Source organism: Pristiophorus japonicus, chromosome 13, assembly GCF_044704955.1.
Source record: "Pristiophorus japonicus isolate sPriJap1 chromosome 13, sPriJap1.hap1, whole genome shotgun sequence".
Taxonomy (NCBI): domain Eukaryota; kingdom Metazoa; phylum Chordata; class Chondrichthyes; family Pristiophoridae; genus Pristiophorus; species Pristiophorus japonicus.
Window position 1 is genome coordinate 68,942,407 of NC_091989.1, and position 17,386 is coordinate 68,959,792.

A 17,386-nucleotide genomic window follows, 5' to 3' on the forward strand; every position below is an offset into this window, starting at 1 on the left:
GAGGGACGTGATCGGGGCCCAGGAGAGGCGCAAGTTTGGGGTCCAGAAGAGCCGAGGGCCCAGGGGCAGCATGGACCAGCCTACACTGCGATATATGTGTGCACTAGATCCGTGCAGCAGAGCTGGTCTCCAGTCGTCTTGGATAACCCTTGCCACTGGACCAAGACCTAGCTCTGTCAAGCCCGTGTAGTGGCTGGTGTGCAACGGCCACCACACATTAAAAAAATCCACACACAGGCATCTTCCACCCTTCAAGATTTAGTTCAGGACCTGGAATTTTAGGTCCTTCATTGAAACACCTGCAAACTTTTTGATGTGGAAGCAAGTCATCCTCGATTCGAGGGACTGCCTATGATGATGATGATGTGTATCTGTGTTACTGTGTGTGTGCGTATGTGTTTCACTGTGTGTGTGTGAGACTTTGTGTGTCACTGGGTGTGGGTGTGTGTCACTGTGTAATTGTGTGTCACTGTGTGTGTGTGTGTGTGTGTCACTCTGTTTGTGTGTCACTGTGTGTGTGTGATTGTGTGTGTGTGCGTCAATGTGTGTGTGTGTGTCACTGTGTGTGTGTGATTGTGTGTGTGTGCGTCAATGTGTGTGTGTGTGTCACTGTGTGTGTGTGATTGTGTGTGTGCGTCAATGTGTGTGTGTGTGTCACCGTGTGTATGTGTCACTGTGTGTGTCACTGTGTGTGTGTGTGTGTGTGTGTGTGTGACATTTTGTACGTGTGTGTGTGTGTGTGACTGTGTGCATGTGTGTGTGTCTGTCACTGCATGTGAGTCACTGGATGTGTGTGTCATTGTGTGTGTGTCACTGTGTATGTGTGTATGTTCCTGTGTGTGTGTCACAGAGTGTGTGTATATGTGTCACTGGCTGTGTGTGTGTGTGTCACTGTTTGTCTGTGTGTGTGACTGCCATTGCGTGTGTGTGCATGACTGTGTGTGCCACTGAGTGTGTGTGTTACTGTGTGTGTGTGAGTGCATGTCACTGTGTGTGTGAGAATCACTGAGTGTGTGACTCACTGTATGTGTGTCATGTTGTGTGTGTGTGTGTCACTGTGTATGTGTGTGAGTGTGTGTGTGTCACTGCATGTGTGTGTGTCACTCTGTGTGTGTGCCACTGTGTGCGTGTGTGTGTGTGTGTCACTGTGTATGTGTGTGAGTGTGTGTGTGGGTGGGTCACTGTGTGTGTGTCACTGCATGTGTGTGTCACTCTGTGTGTGTGTGAGTGTGTGTGTGTGTGTGCGTGTCACTGTGTGTGTGTGTCTGTGTGTGCGCGTGTGTGTGTGTGAGTGTGTGTATGTGTCGCTGTGTGTATGTTACTGTGTGTGTGAGTATGTGTGTGTGTGTCACTGTGTGTGTGTGTCTATCACTGTGTGTGCGTGTGTGTGTGTGTGTGTGTGTGTGTGTGAGATGTGTGTGTGTGTGACTGTGTGCATGTGTGTGTGTCTGTCACTGCGTGTAAGTCACTGGATATGTGTGTGTGTGTCACGGAGTGTGTGTGTGTCACTGCAGAGAGCAAAATTCACCAGAACACCCCCTGTGTTTAGGCTCATTCGAAAGGAAATTTAACTTGGGACTATCTACCAAAAAGTTTGGAACTCTAAAGTGCTTATGGAAGAAACTACAAACTTTAATAGAATTATGAACTTTTACAAGACAAATTCAAGACTGTACCCTACAAGTAAAAGAGCTCCAGGAAAGATTAAAAGATGTGCAAGCAGCGTATAAAGTAGCTAGCACTAATGGGTTTGAATCGGGAGATCACGGTCCCTGCCAGCAACAAATTAAAAGTTTAAACCTTGCTCTATCCAAGGCAAAAGGCATGGTATGCCTAATAAGCCCGGGTATGCCCCAGGTAAACCTGGAAGAGAAGGAAGAAACTAACGGCCACCACCTGTGGTACCGGTGACTACACCGGTTCAGCAGCAGGAGGGGCAAATCAGCTGCGGGGCGGACAGGGATAGTGAACCACCACCACCTGTGGCACCGAGTTTCAGCTCGGCTTGGCCGCAGGGAGGAGAGGGAGGCGAGCCAGAACAGGGAGAGCCAGAACCAGGGCCAATGTGCCTGGTCCGGCAACAGAAGTTTGGCCCACCCATCCTTAACAGGGGTCCAGGGCCTCTGGAAAGTCAGTTTGTGGTCCCCCACACTCCCCACCAGCTCAGGGCTATGATAAGCCACCTGAGAAAGCTAACCCCAAAGGGAGACCCCTCGGTTCACTTTGTGGAAGTGGAACAGGCAGGGGATATTAATGGGTGCGATGATGCAGAAATGGCAAAGATGCTTCTCCTATCTCTAGACAGCAAACTACCAGTGCCTCTCGACTGAGAGCAAAAGAGGACAGAAAACACTTGCTGCCGTCCAGAAAGACATTTTAGAAGCTATAGGTTGCAATGACGGGAGTCCCTTCTCTACAGTAGAAAAAACGGTGCAGCTCACAGGAGAAACCCCACAGGCTTTCGCAGACCGACTGTGGCCTATGCACAAAAGCGCCTGTAATGGGGACATAGACAGGGATCACTTAAACCTGGACGAATTAGCACACTGGCTCCGAAGCCTAGTAGCTAACAGTTTACCCAGAATAAGAACCAAGGCTGAGGCCTGGTTTGACCCCAGAGATCCCCAAGCCACAGAACAGGGAGTGCTTAGGCAACTGACCCTAGCTTACAGAAACGGCAGAGGGACAGAAGAGCACCCACAAAAGGGAAGGGTTCATGAAATCCGACCTAACCAAGACAAGAGGGAATGGGGCCACGAGGGGGATAACCCCTCTGATACAAAACGTACCTGCTTTGGGTGCGGAAAGAGTGAGCACTGGAGAAAGGATTGTAAAAATCCTTGGAAGAATAGCGCAGGAAAGAATTCTCCACCCCGGCCAAAAAGGCCAAGACCGAGAAGCCAGTCCCTCCCCACTTGTTTGATACTTTTTTAATTGTGCTCCGAGCCATGTTAGATGGCCCTGGGAAGGTAGCCACCGCCAGCGGTACCGAAATCCCATCTGCCCCCTCCCAACCAAAACTGTGACTAGGACAGGCACAGCCTGCCCACCTGTGTGCCCTCGAGTATGATGCGTGGGGGAGACCGACCGTACAGATGGAGGTGGAAAAGGTGAAAGGGACTTACCTGCTGGACACCGGTGCCTGAAGCACCCTTGTCTATGCAGCTAACCCCACCACCTCACCTCTGTCTAACACGGTCCCCTACAACTTGGTGGGTTTCACAGGCACTGAACAGGCTGACTCATTTTCCATTCCGCTCTCCATTCATTTAGGTACACTCCACACTAAGTGGACTTGTGTCCTGATGAAGTGGGAGCAGGAAGGGAGAGGGATCCTGGGGGCTGACTTCATCCTAGGCCATGGGATCCTAGCGGATTTAAGAAACCACTGTCTTTGGGGGTCAGTCTGTACGGGACAGGAGAATGAGGTGAAGGTTATCCTGGGAAATCAGGGTAAAGGGACAGTGTGCACCATGAAACCAAAGGAGGGATACGGCCTTGAATCACTGGTCAGTAACACCCCTGTAGAATATCAAGAGTATGTGAGGAAAAACCTGGCAGCTTTTGCCACTCACAAACACTGTGTGAGAATAAACGGGGTTGAGGTTAGCATAGATGGGACCCCATGACCCGACCACAGAAACAGTACAACTTCCCCAGGGAGGCGGAGGCAGACATGGAAACAGCCTTGGGTTCGCTGGTTAAACAGGGGATATTGAGACCAATAGCTACCCATGTGAACTCGCCATTGTGGCCAGTTAAGAAACCGGACAACTCCTGGAGAGCCACGGTGGACTATCAAGTACTCAACCGTAACATCCCCGCCTGTGCACCCACCGTTGCTGCTGTCACCGACCTCATTGGAAGTATCCCAGCCTCTGCGACCACCTTCACGGTGCTGGATATTTCCAATGGGTTCTGGTCCATACCTTTAAGAAGGGATGATCAATACAAGTTTGCTTTTACCTTTAAAGGACAGCAATACACTTGGAACTGTCTCCCTCAGGGCTTCCACAACAGCCCCAGTATTTTCCATCAGTGTATGGCCAACTGTTTAAAGAGTTTCAGCAGACCCAGCAGCTAGTACAGTATGTGGATGACCTGCTCCTGGTCACCGATCAGGGGGAGGAGCATGGCCCACTGCTGGCTGAACTGCTGGAGCTGCTGAAAGAAGAAGGATTTAAAGTAAACCCCAAGAAGGCACAGATCGGCCTGAAGGAAGTAAAATTCCTGGGACTGGCTGTGCGCGCTGGGGAAAGAGCCATTGACAAAGCTAGAAGGGAAGCAGTGCAGAAGTTACCCGCCCCCAACACAGTGACAGGAGTGAGATCTTTTCTAGGGCTAACCGGGTACTGCAGAGATTTCATTGAGGATTATGCAGCCACCACAGCTCCTCTGCTTCGACTCCTACACAAGGGAGTGGAGTGGGAATGGGACAAAGGTTGCGAGGCAGCACTTATCCAACTCAAGAAAGACCTGCAGACCGCGCCAGCTTTAGGGGCCATAGATGGGGGTAAAGAATTTTTCCTGGAGGTAGCAGCCAATGGAGACAGCCTGAGTGCAGTACTGCTCCAAGAGCGGCACGGCCGGCTGAGACCAGTGGTCTACTCCTCCAGGATACTCACGGACTTGGAGAAGGGATACTCCAATAGTGAGCGGCACCTCCTAGCCACTCACTGAGCTGTGAAAAGATCACTGATCTTCACAGGAGGGATCCCCTATCACACTCCTTACCCACCATACACCACCCAAATGCTCCTGGACGGGAGAATCAAGGACGGGACAGTGAGGAGTGCCCGCATTGCTCGCTGGACCCTGCTCCTCTCTCAAATGGACCTATGGGTAAAGGGTCTCTACGAGCCAAGACTTGAAGCCAACATGATATATCCAGGGACAGCCCACTGGTGTTCTGTAGAAGGGGCATGGGAAATTAACATAGGCTTTCGGGCTGGGTTACACCCCACAGGCCGAGAGATCTATGTGGACGGTTCAAGCACGGTATCTGCGGGTGAACGACTCACAGGCTGCGGAGTTTATGACCCCGAGGCAGGTATTACCCTGGCGATCAAACTCCCTAGCACTATGAGCGCCCAGCATGCTGAACTGTCTGCGGTGGTGTGCGTAGTCACACACCCCGAAGAATTCCCTACCCCATACACGATTTTCTCGGACAGTATGTTCACATGCAATTCGTGTATGGAGTAACTGGCTATCTGGTCCCATCGCGGATACACATCCGCAGACGGGAGACCCCTGACAATTAAGCCCCTACTGGAAAAGATCATGAAAGCCATAGGGGAGGAAGGGAATATCTACATACATAAGGTGAAGACACATTCCACCACAGAACCCCGTAGTGAGGGAAACCAGCAGGCTGACATGTTGGCCAAGCAAGGGGCCTGCACGGGGAAGCTCTGGGATCCGTACAACCCAGGACCCATCGCAGCAGTCAGGGGCAGGATAGGGACGGCATGAAAGGCAGGGATAGCTTTGCCCCCGGATCTAAAAACGGTTCAGACCCAAGACCCCGTCCTCAAAACTGTCCTGAACAAGCTAGCTAAAGGGGAAAGGATAGACGGTCCGTACGGCACTGCAGCAATTGTCATTAAAGAAGGCATGCTGTTCAGAGGGAGCAATGGGTAGTGCCGCAACAACACCGGAGAGAATTCCTCCAGCTGGCCCACGAGGGTCCAGGAGCAGGACACCCCGGACCTGAGACCACTTGGCAACGAGTGGAACAGGCAGGGTGGTGGCCGGGACTCAGGGACGATGTCCACGAGTTCTGTGTTAGCTGTCTGGTGTGCGCGGCCAACAACCCCGACCCCCAGAAAAGAAAGGTGTCGATGGGACATATCAGGAGGGTAGAGGGACCCTGGCAATCGATCCAAATCAATTACTTCGGGCCCCTATCCACTGCCCAGGGAGGTTACAAGTACTGCCTAGTATTGGTGGATGTTTTCACCAAATGGGTGGAAGCCTTCCCATGCCGAACAGCCATTGCCCTGGGAACAGTTAGGATCCTGGTCAGAGACGTGTTCTCTCGATGGGGACTACCACAATATGTGGAGTCCGACCAAAGGAGTCACTTCACCGGGCAGGTGATGCAGGAGACCCTTAAGGTACTCGGCATCAAAGGGAAATGGCATGTCGCCCACAACCCGCAGTCATCCGGGCGTTTAAACCGCACCATCAAAGAAAGGCTGCGCAAGGACACAGGGGACTCACCCAAAGGGTGGGTAAAGATCTTACCACTAGTCCTCATGGGAATCCGGGCCAGCCAGTCAAAGAGCACAGGGTACTCCCCGTACGAGCTCATGATCAGCAGAGCCATGCGAACCCCCACCCATGTATTAGCCCCGGTACTCACGGAAGGTCAGCTTAGGGAAGCGAACCAGGACAGCTTTGTCAGGAATCTGTTTGAGCACCTTAAACAGACTCACTGGCAGGCTGCTAACAACATGGGAAAACAGCATCGGAGCAACCGACTGCTGCTAGAGCCCCGCAAACACCATGAGTGGGAGATAGGGGACCAGGTTATGGTGAGGAACTGTGCTAGAGTAGGGGTCTTTGAGCCACTGTACATGGGACCGTACCATATTGACGACAAGGCAAGCCCCATGGTCTATGCCATAAAATTTCCCCGCCGAACAAAGTGGTTCCACATAAATCAGTGCAAACTTTTCAACCCAGGGGCAGCAGCTAAATGTAAGGGACAGCCAAAAACTGTAAACCGTACTAAAGACAGGGAGCCCCAGCCAACAGCCCCCGACTGTGGAAATCCCACAGGGGATGTGGCAGACCCACAGACTGTACCTAGAGGGGCGGTGGACTGTGTTACTGGAGGAGCTGTCCCCCCAATCATTTGGGACTCGGACGCACCCCCAGCAGCCGGAGCCTTAAGAAGGACTCCCCGCACACCACGGCCAAAGACACCATGGTCACCAGCACTCCAATTTGAATGGTTCAGCCCTGGGAAAGTGACCAGCCACAAAAGGGTACTTAAGGTCAAAGACCAGCCCGCGAGCAGGGACACCCAGCCGGTAGCCTCGGGCAACGAGGGACCCCCAGAAGAGATAGCAGTGGAACAGCCACCAAGTGAGAGTCCCCAGCCCGTAGCCCTCGACCAGGCAGCCACCCCCAGGGGAAGAAACGAACCAAGCAGCCACCCCTAAAGAAGCAGTGTGCTGGAGCACTGGAGGGGACATTCCCCCGATAGTGTGGGACTCAAACCCACGTCCGGTCAGGACACTCCAGGTCCGGCGGTGCAGACCGACCTATTACCGACCTCGCTGCACACCCAGCGGGAGAAGAAGAAAGAAAGAAGGCAGGAATTAACCTGGCCACCTGGAGACGGGTGGCAGATGTACATATATAGTGCCATTTGAATTTAAGAATGTTTAGCAACATGAATTTAAGTATATTTAGTGAATAAGTCTAGAATAGTGTAAGATTTATCTGTATAATGATAAGTATTAGTTAACTGGGGTAAGGAAAAGAATCTACCTGTGCAGCTGTTAAAAAAAGCACAGGCCGGGTAATCCCTGGGAGTAAGAAGAATCTACCGGTATGGCTGTTAAGGAAGCACATGTAAGATAACAAGCAGAACGACTGTGAGATAACGTTAAAAGACATCAGTCCACAAGGAACTGAATAAGGCAGCTAATCAGTTAAAGACGATGAGCCCAATTTGGAACTCGGTCACCTTTGTCAAGCCAGAGAACTTTCTCAGGGCTAGACAATCTGTTTTATGTGCCCCTACAGGAAAGAGAGCAACATGAGAAGGGTCCTGTTCCTGCTCGCCCTGATAAGGATGAGCAGCGGCAACCGAGGAGACGTGGAAGAATCCCTCATTTACGAGTGCTCAGGAGGGAGAGCACCGATCGTAACCGCCGGGGGTGGCCCCTGAGACGTGGAAGAACTCGCTGTTTACACCCACGAGGGAAGATGGCCAGGGTGGCTGGGATCTAACTCTACCCGCTACTCCAGCCAGGAAGGTTTTACCTACGGGGAGGCCTCAGTTCCATGCCCCCGGATGTGGATCATCACTGCCTGAGTCAGTATTACAGGGGGAAAACATATATGTTTGACTTGCAAAGGAAACATTCCCCTGGGAAAATGGTGGTGGCTCAGAAAGCTCAGCAAGGACGCATGGGACCAGGAATCGGACTGGGAAAGACTCGGTAATGATACGTACCATCACGGGGACACGGGGAGGAGTAAAAGTGTGTTGGGACAAATGGTGGTAACCCGAACGAGGAATTTATGTTTGCATGTGGGGATCAGAGAGTATTTGTCCCGCAGGCATATCGATCGCCTTCGCCAAGCAATTGCAACAGGAAGGGGAAGGGATGGGGTGGAATTCTAGCCTACACGGGTGCACGGTCCCCACTCCCAATTAATGCTCCCAAACTAAGAGCACACACTAAGAAACCCCTACCCACAACCCCGCCAATACGCACAGTAATAGAAAGGTGTCCTACCACCACCAAGGGACCTGGGAACGGATTAGTATTGGTACCGACCGAAAAGGTGTTATATCAGGGGGTACATTATGCAGTAGCTTCAGTAATATTAAACCTTACCGAGGTACACCTACCTGCATGGTACCCGAAGGAAACAGAGCTGCTATACCAGGCCCTACTTCGAGACATGTTCAAGAAATTGTATGAGTTAGACTTTGGAAATGTAGACAAAGCAGACCTATACACCCTAAACGCTAGGGACACCATGGGCTCGGGGAGACCTAGAAGGGGAATCATAAACGACGTTTTCACTACCTACAATACAGCATCCTCTGCAATAAATAGCCTAGATGACATAGAACTGCAAACACGGATAAACGGTTTAAAGACCCAATTGAGAAAAATTCTGAAACAAGAGAATACTGTAGTAGGTTCTGAATTACACAATGACCAGGCTATGACTGTCCATTTAAAAGAAATAGTGGCTGAGCTGGAAAAACAGGCACAGACAGTGAATGCACTTATACAGGAGGATAGAAACGCTTCTTACCAGGCTGCACAGAACGAGATGTGCGTACTGTATGGGGCATGGTTGTTGGGCGAGGTCCGCAACAACCTGGAGGATTTAAGACAAGGTGTAGTCCCCTCTTGGATCAGGAACAAGCACCTCGCAGCCCTCCACCCGTACAGCAATTGACTAAGCCCGTGCCAGCTCCGCCTAGCCTCTGAAGCCTACCCTCTCCCAGTGGACTGTGGGAAATCTAACCACACTATAATGGGAATCGTACTAAGGATGCCGGTCATGGGTGGGACAGCCCGACCTGCACCGGTATACCGGGTGGAGAACATTGGAGTTATTCAGGGAGGTGCATACATTCGTTTCGCAGCGGTCCCATCCTATGTCATAAAGTGGGAGCACGCTGTAACGGGTACTGACCTCTCCGGGTGCCGGAGCCGGGGTGCACACGTAATACTGTGTCCCCAGTATTGAGTGCCCATTCTAAGTCACAGTGTGGGTTTAAAGCTGCTGGTGCACAGCCTATTAACTGTACCATGGAGGTAATGGCACAAGAACATGTCCCTCCACAGGTAGCATACATAGGGGGTGGGGCATATTGTGTCACCACCAGTGCAACCCACTACCAACATGGACACTTCTGATGTCCGGTGAGTGGCAGCAGTTTTTGCTTCAAACCTGAGGCATCAGTTCAAGTGGCCCAGGAACGGATTGTCCCCATTCCTGAACCCGCCACTGTCCACCTCACTGTGAAGGAAAACATTACAAACCTGCAGGTTATGTTGTACATTTTGACTGTGCAATTACCCCTCTACCCAAACATCTTACCACTCTCCTAAAAGCTGTAATTATCTCACAAAAATACTTCTACACTCTAGAACAGAAAACAATTGAGATAGGGAAAAAGATTCTCGAGATCACCATTCCGCCTTGGTGGGACCTTTTCAGAAATAAAAAAGTCCCAGTCTGGATCCGAATCGCTTCCCACACTTTAGTTATTTGTCAACTCGCGATTATACTTTACTTATGGTGTCTCACTTGCCGAGTGAAACGCAGAGGCCATCAGATCAGGCACCAAAGGGTGCTATACGCTCCTTGACCAAACTTGGGAATCGCGCAGGGAGGGGTGACACCATACTACCATGTTTAATTTGTGTTTGATTTTACCTGCTGTAAACCGCAACATCGCGAGTGTTGTAAGAGTGTTACTTAAATGTTTTGACTATGTTTCTTTATTTTACTGAACTTAAAATGTGTTTGACTATGGACCTTTATGCTATGTGAGAATGTGATACTATGTGCTTTGTTTTACTTTACTTGAAGTTGTGTATGACTGTACCGTTATTTCACTGTGAAAACTGAGTAAAAGAGGGACATCATACTATGCTATAACCGAATTGTAATGACTGTATTCGCCTGTATATTGCATTGCATTTCAACAGGGGATGCAGGGTAATGTTTAGCCAGTATAAATGCAGGGAAGGTTGACTCTAGGGAGCAGGAATCTTGTTTACCTTGATTGACACTCAAGGAGTGTGGAGTGTCAACAGGGGGGACAGCAGAGAGCAAAATTCATCAGAACCCCTCCTGTGTTTGGGCTCATTCAAAAGGAAATTTAATTTGGGACCAACCACCGAAAAGTTTGCAATTCTAAAGTGCTTATGGAAGAAACTACGAACTTTAATAGAATTATGAACTTTTACAAGACAAATTCAAGCCTGTGGGCGGATCTAGGGAACAAAAGAAGCCTGTTTGATTATTGGAACTGTCTGGGTGTGAGAACTGAGTTAGCCTCTCTGGAAGAATGAGTATTTGGAAATCTTCCTCCACAAGAGACATTATCATCACAAAATCACCCAGAGATAGCTCCCCATCAACATGGGTCTGGACAAACCATTTCAGCATATACATCACAAAGAGGTCCAATCCAGCCTGTATGCGAAAGACTACACACAAAAGGACATTGCAATTACCAAACTAATATTTCCATCAGAAAACAGTTTTTCGAACATCAACCCACCCAAGACATATCAACTTTAACGAGCCCGACAAAATATTACAAAGAAGAACCAAACCCGGCAAAATTATACAAAGGATTGTGAACAGATTGGGCAGCAAGATTAGAACACTGAAATCGTACAACTGGCCACTGTTTTCAACAGAGGTTAGAGAGAGAGAGGGGGGAGAGAGGTGGTCGCTACTACCTCATCAAGACAAAGAAAGAAACCAACGTGACAGTTGTAAACTAACCTCTCCAGCCTCGAAGTCTTGAAGTCCTGAAGGAAGGAAGAACATCACCATCCACCATTAACTATCAAAAGGATTGGTAAGCATAAGTCCCTGCCTGCCCTGGAGTCTAACCTAGCTAGAATTAGGTATTGGGAGGTGGGAGGTATAATTTTACTGCAACCCCCTTTGAAAATGTAGTGTATGGCATTTTATTAGAGTGATTATAAGTTTGACCTTGTACCTTTCTTTCTACTGTCCTTTATTAGAGTGATTGTAAGTCTGGCCGTGTATTTTCTTACTTGAGTAATAAGCCTGTATTACCTTGAATGTAATAAAACCAAAGTTCTTTGCATGAAACTAATGTCCTCTGCATTTTTGTCACACCCCCCAAATAAATCCAGAGTACAGAACCCAAGGGAGGGTGAGCGATTCGAAACCGCTCAAGTTGGTCAGAAGGGAACCTGACCCCGTCATATAGACAAACATCTCCCCCCCCGTTACAGTCACTGAGTGTGTGTATGTGTGTCACTGTGTCTCTGTGACTGTGTGTTGGTGTGTTTCTCGCTACGTGTGCCTCACTGTGTGTGTCACTGTGTGTGTGCGCGTGTGTGTGTGTCACTGGGTGTGTGTATGTGTGTGTGTGTCACTCTCTGTGTGTGTGTCACTGTGTGTGTGTGTGTGTCACTGGGTGTGTGTGTGTGTGTGTGTGTTTGTGTGTGTGTGTCACTCTGTGTGTGTGTCACTGTGTGTGTGTCACTGTGTGTGTGTGTGTGTGTGTCACTGGGTGTGTGCGCATGTGTGTGTGTGTGTATGTCACGATGTGTGTGTCACTAATTGTGTGTCAGTGTCTGTTTGTGTGTGTGTGCGAGTGTCACTGTGTTTGTGTGTTACTCTGTGTGTCTTACTGGGTGTGTGTATGTCACTGTGTGTTTGTGACTGTGTGTGTGTGTGAGTGTGTGTGTGTGTGTGTGTGTGTGTTGGTGTGTGTCTCACTGCGTGTGCCTCACTGTGTGTGTGTCACTCTGTGTGTGTGTGTGACTGTGTGTGTCATTCTGTGTGTGTGAGTGTGTGTGTGTGTGTCACTGTGTGCGTGTTTGTGTGTAGTTGTCACTGTAGTTGTTCCCTGGCCAAAGACCGCCCTAAGTGGAGGAAGTGCATCCGGGAGGGCGCTGAACTCCTCGTGTATTGTCGCCGAGAGCATGCAGAAATCAAGCACAGGCAGCGGAAGGAGCGAGCGGCAAACCAGGCTCCCTGCCCACCCTTTCCCTCAACGACTATCTGTCCCACCTGTGACAGAAACTGTGGTTCTCGTATTGGACTGTTCAGCCACCTAAGAACTCATGCTAAGAGTGGAAACAAGTCTTCCTCGATCCCGAGGGACTGCCTATGATGATGATGATAATAGTGTGTGTGTCACTGTGTTTGTGTGTTACTCTCTGTGTGTCACTGGTTGTGTTTGTGTGTGTGTGTTTGTGTGTGTGTGTGTGTGTCACTGTGTGTGTGTCTGTGTGTCACTGAGTGTGTGTTTGTGTGTGTCACCTTGTGTGTGTGCATGTGTGTGTCACTGGTTGTGTCTGTGTCACTGTGTGTGGGTTTGTGTCACTGTGTCTGTGTTTGTTTTTGTCACTGAGTGTGAGTGTCACTGTGTGTGTGTGTGCGTCACTGAGTGTGTTTGTCACATTGTGTGTGTGTGTGTGTATGTGTGTGTGTCACTGTGTATGTATGACTGTGTGTGCCACTGAGTGTGTGTGTTACTGTGTGTGTCTGTGTGTGTCACTGTGTGTGTGTGTGTGTGTGTGTGTGTTTGTGTGCTTTTGCCTCACAGTTGATAAGCTCCCCGTTGGAGTGGAACTAAACTACAGAACCAGTGGGAAGCTGTTCAACCTTCGCCATCTCCAGGCCAGGTCCAAGACCACTCCAATCTCTGTCGTCGAGCTACAGTACACGGATGACGCCTGTGTCTGTGCACACACAGATGCTGAACTCCAGGACATAATCGATGTATTTACCGAGGTGTATGAAAGCATGGGCCTTACGCTAAACATTAGTAAGACAAAGGTCCTCCACCAGCCTGTCCTCGCCGCACAGCACTGCCCCCCAAACATCAAGATCCACGGCATAGCCCTGGACAACGTGGACCACTTCCCTTATCTCGGGAGCCTCATATTAACAAGAGCAGGCATTGACGACGAGATCCAACACCGCCTCCAGTGCGGCAGTGCAGCCCTTGGTTGCCTGAGGAAAAGAGTGTTTGAAGACCAGTCCCTCAAAACTGTCACCAAGCTTATGGTCTACAGGGCCATAGTAATACCCGCCCTCCTGTATGGCTCAGAGACATGGACCATGTACAGTAGACACCTCAAGTTGCTGCAGAAATACCACCAACGATGTCTCCACAAGATCCTACAAATCCCCTGGGAGGACAGGCGCACAAACATCAACGTCCTCATCCAGGCCAACATCCCCAGCATTGAAGCACTGACCACACTCGATCAGCTCCGCTGGGCAGGCCACATCGTTTGCATGCCAGACATGAGACTCCCAAAGCAAGCGCTCTACTCGGAACTCATCCTCGGCAAACGAGCCAAAGGCGGGCAGAGGAAACGTTACAAGGACACATTCAAAACCTCCCTGATAAAGTGCGACATCCCCACTGACACCTGGGAATCCCTGGCCATAGACCACCCTAAGTGGAGGAAGTGCATTCGGGAGGGCGCTGAGCACCTCGAGTATCGTTGTCGAGAGCATGCAGAAATCAAGCGCAGGCTACGGAAGGAGCGTACGGCAAACCAGGCTCTCTGCCCACCCTTTCCCTCAAAGACTATCTGTCCCACCTGTGACAGAGACTATGGTTCTCGTATTGGACTGTTCAGCCACCTAAGAACTCATTCTAAGAGTGGAAGCAAGTCTTCCTCAATCCCGAGAGACTGCCTATGATGATGATGATAATAGTATGTATGTGTGTCACTGTGTTTGTGTGTTACTCTGTGTGTGTCACTGGGTTTGTGTGTGTGTGTGTGTCACTGTGTGTGTGTGTGTCACTGAGTATGTGTGTTTGTGTGTGTCACTGTGTGTGTGTGTGTGGGTTTGTCACTGGTTGTGTCTGTGCCACTGTTTGTGTGAGTGAATGTGTGTCACTATGTCTGTGTGAGTGTGTCACTGAATGTGTGTGTGTGTGGCCATCACTGTGTGTGCCACTGAGTGTGTGTGTTACTGTGTTTGTGTGAGCGTGCATCACTGGGTGTGTGTGTGTATGTCACCGTGTGTGTGTCACTCTGTGTGTGTGAGTGTGTGAGTGTGTCACTGTGTGTGTACATGTCACTGTGCATGTCTGTGTGTGTGTGTCACTGTGTGTGTGTGTGTGACTGAGTGTGTGTGTCACTTTGTGTGTGCGTATGTCTCACTGTGTGTGTGTGTCACTGTGTGTGTATGTGTGTGACTAAGTGTGTGTCACTCTGAGTCACTGTGTGTGCGTGTGACTGTGTGAGTGTGTGACTGTGTGTGCCACTGTCTGTGTTGTGTCACTGTGTGTGTGTGTGTGTGTGCGTGTGTGACTGTGTGTGCGTGTGTCACTTTGTGTGTCTGTGTGTGTGTGTCACTGTATGTGTGTGTCTCACTGAGTGTGTGTGTGTGTCACTGTCTGTGTGTGTGTCACTGTGTTTGTGTGTCACTGTGTGTGTGCTTGTGTCACTGTGTGTGTGTATGTGTCACTGTGTGTGTGTGTGTGACTATGTGTGACAGTGTGTGTGTGCATCACTGGGTGTGTGTGTTTCTGTGTCATTGAGTGCGAGTGTGTGTGTCACTGGGTGTGTGTGTGCCACTGTGTGCGTGTGTCCGTTGTGCCCTATAGGGGCCGACATCTGCACTGTGATTCCGGGAGGAGCTCCTTGGCCACAGGGTGAAGATGGCTAGGAGAAATCTAGTGACAATGCCAAGATATCGCCCATTTTGGCACAAAATGGAAACTGACGGGCTTTTTTAGGAGACTTATCGCCGAGCATTATTTTCCCATTGTGCTTAATGGCGAGAAAAAATATCACCGCCCGCCCACTTTTTTGGGGCAGCATCAGCAGAATGGGTGATTTCAACGCCCATGTTATCGGCCAGCGTTACTTTCTTCATGGACTTAACGCCGAGATTCAATAATAACGCCCGTCCACTGTTTTTTGTCGTAAAGAACATATTTACCCAAACAAACGGCCATGGAGATCGCCTGCTATCCATTTCACCACCTCGCACACATATCGCCCAGAATTTCGCCCGCTCAGAAAACCGCCCACAAAAAGTGGAACTAACCCATGTGGCTGGCATTTGTTAAATCCTACTCTTACGTGAGGAGCTGATATCGGAAAAATTTGCCTGAAAGAGCGCTGATGTGAGTGACAATGCTGACACACTGCTGTGTGTGTACAGCTCAGACATCAATGGTGCCCATCACCTTGGTGCCAGTTAAAGTTTACATTGATTGATGTTAAGTTGTATTTAACCCTTTCACGGTAAGGAATCACCAGTGTGTAATGGTCCAGCTATCTGAGACAATGCGCAACAAGGTTATGTTCAATAACAAAAGTTTAATACCAACATTGGTCTGAAATCATAAGTGACACAGCCAATAACACCCAACCCCTGCCCACACCCCACTTTTTCCACCATTGACATAAATCACATGGTCAACATGTCCAGCAACACAGAATACAAAGGCAAAGCAGGAGCGTGGTCCCCAGCCCCCATACATTGCAACAAATTGCATACACCCAGATGGAGATATAACACAGCCATCACCTGCGGACATGCACCTCACTTTCCTTCCCCCCTCTCTTTCTTCTCCCTGCCTCTATACCTTCCCCTCCTCACTCCACGGCGCCTGGCCGAGGAGCTCCTCAGGCGGTGCCTCAATGGGGGGGGATGAAGGCAGATGCGCTGGTTACATGGGTACAGGAGCGGGGGGGGGGTGGGTGCTGAGGGGGCAACATTCTCTGATGCAAAAGCAGGATCTTGTTCCTTGCTCACATCTGTCATTCGCAGTGGTGGTGCAGAAACTAGGGCTAGAGTGCCATGCTCGGGGACCACTGCGAGGCCTGTGGCAGCAGTGTTCCTGGCTATCGCATCCAGGGACTCCGCCATGTGTGGAATGTACTCGGTCATCGTGGCCAGATGTCGGGATATACCCCCCAATGCTTCGATGAGCTGGTCACCAATGTCTACAGTCTTCTTGGACAACTGAATCTTCTCTTCGCTGTCATGTCGCGCTTGTGGAACAGACCTGCCACGTCCACGAGGCCTCCGCGGGGTCGGCACCGTCCTGGGGACAAATGGGGTGCCCCGTGGAGAGGTGCTTGGAGCCAGCACCTCCAGAGTGGAGGCGGGAATGACCGGGGGATGGCCTTGGGGTGGAATGGGTTCTGGAGCATGGCAATGCAGGTTCTTCGAAGTCCACGCTCTCAGCCATGGAGAACAGACCCAGCGGATTGACGGGCGAGAATCGGAGCTCCTCAGCACCAGATGTAGTAGGATCGTCCGCCAGCTCCTGCCCCTCGCCCCCACCTTCTGGCCTCCATGGTCTTGCCTGCAGCCGTGCTGCTGGCTGAGCTGCAAAACACAAATGAGGTTATTAGATGAGAAGTGGGAGCTAGGGTGACAAGGTGAGTCCAGCGCTACACACAGCATATGCACGACAAAAGTACCACCACTCTCAAAATCATTGCAGCCATCATATTTCATGACCATCAACACATTGTGTATTGCAATGATTTTCATTAGGCCAGCATTATTTCTATGTCACTTTTAGAAATCATCTATCATATATGATTGGTTGGATTAGTTGGTGTGTCATGTATTGACTTTACATGATGCAATGATGTAAGCTTTACTCACGTGGCATCATTTCAGGGTCTGCAGATGCGTCCATGGCTGTCCGAGGGTGCTTCCCCACAAGTGTGAGCACCCGCTCCTCCATCTCAGTGATGTCGCTGGGGACTGGTGGCCCCCCACCCGTTCGCCTCTGCACAGATCTCATTGTCGATAGCTTCTTCTGTAAAAGGTGACAGGACGACATATCATGAGATCATTGCGTGATATCATTGCTAAGTACTGTCACAGAGACTGATACAACACATAACCGACAGATGTAATCATCATTATTATGATTATTATCATTCTTTACCTAAAGACGTATACC

General features: G+C 50.0%; 1 pseudogene; it reads left to right on the forward strand.

Annotated features, from left to right (window-relative positions):
* The window catches only part of LOC139278107 (uncharacterized), a 52,126-nt pseudogene that overhangs the window by 7,294 nt on the left and 27,446 nt on the right, over positions 1 to 17,386 (forward strand).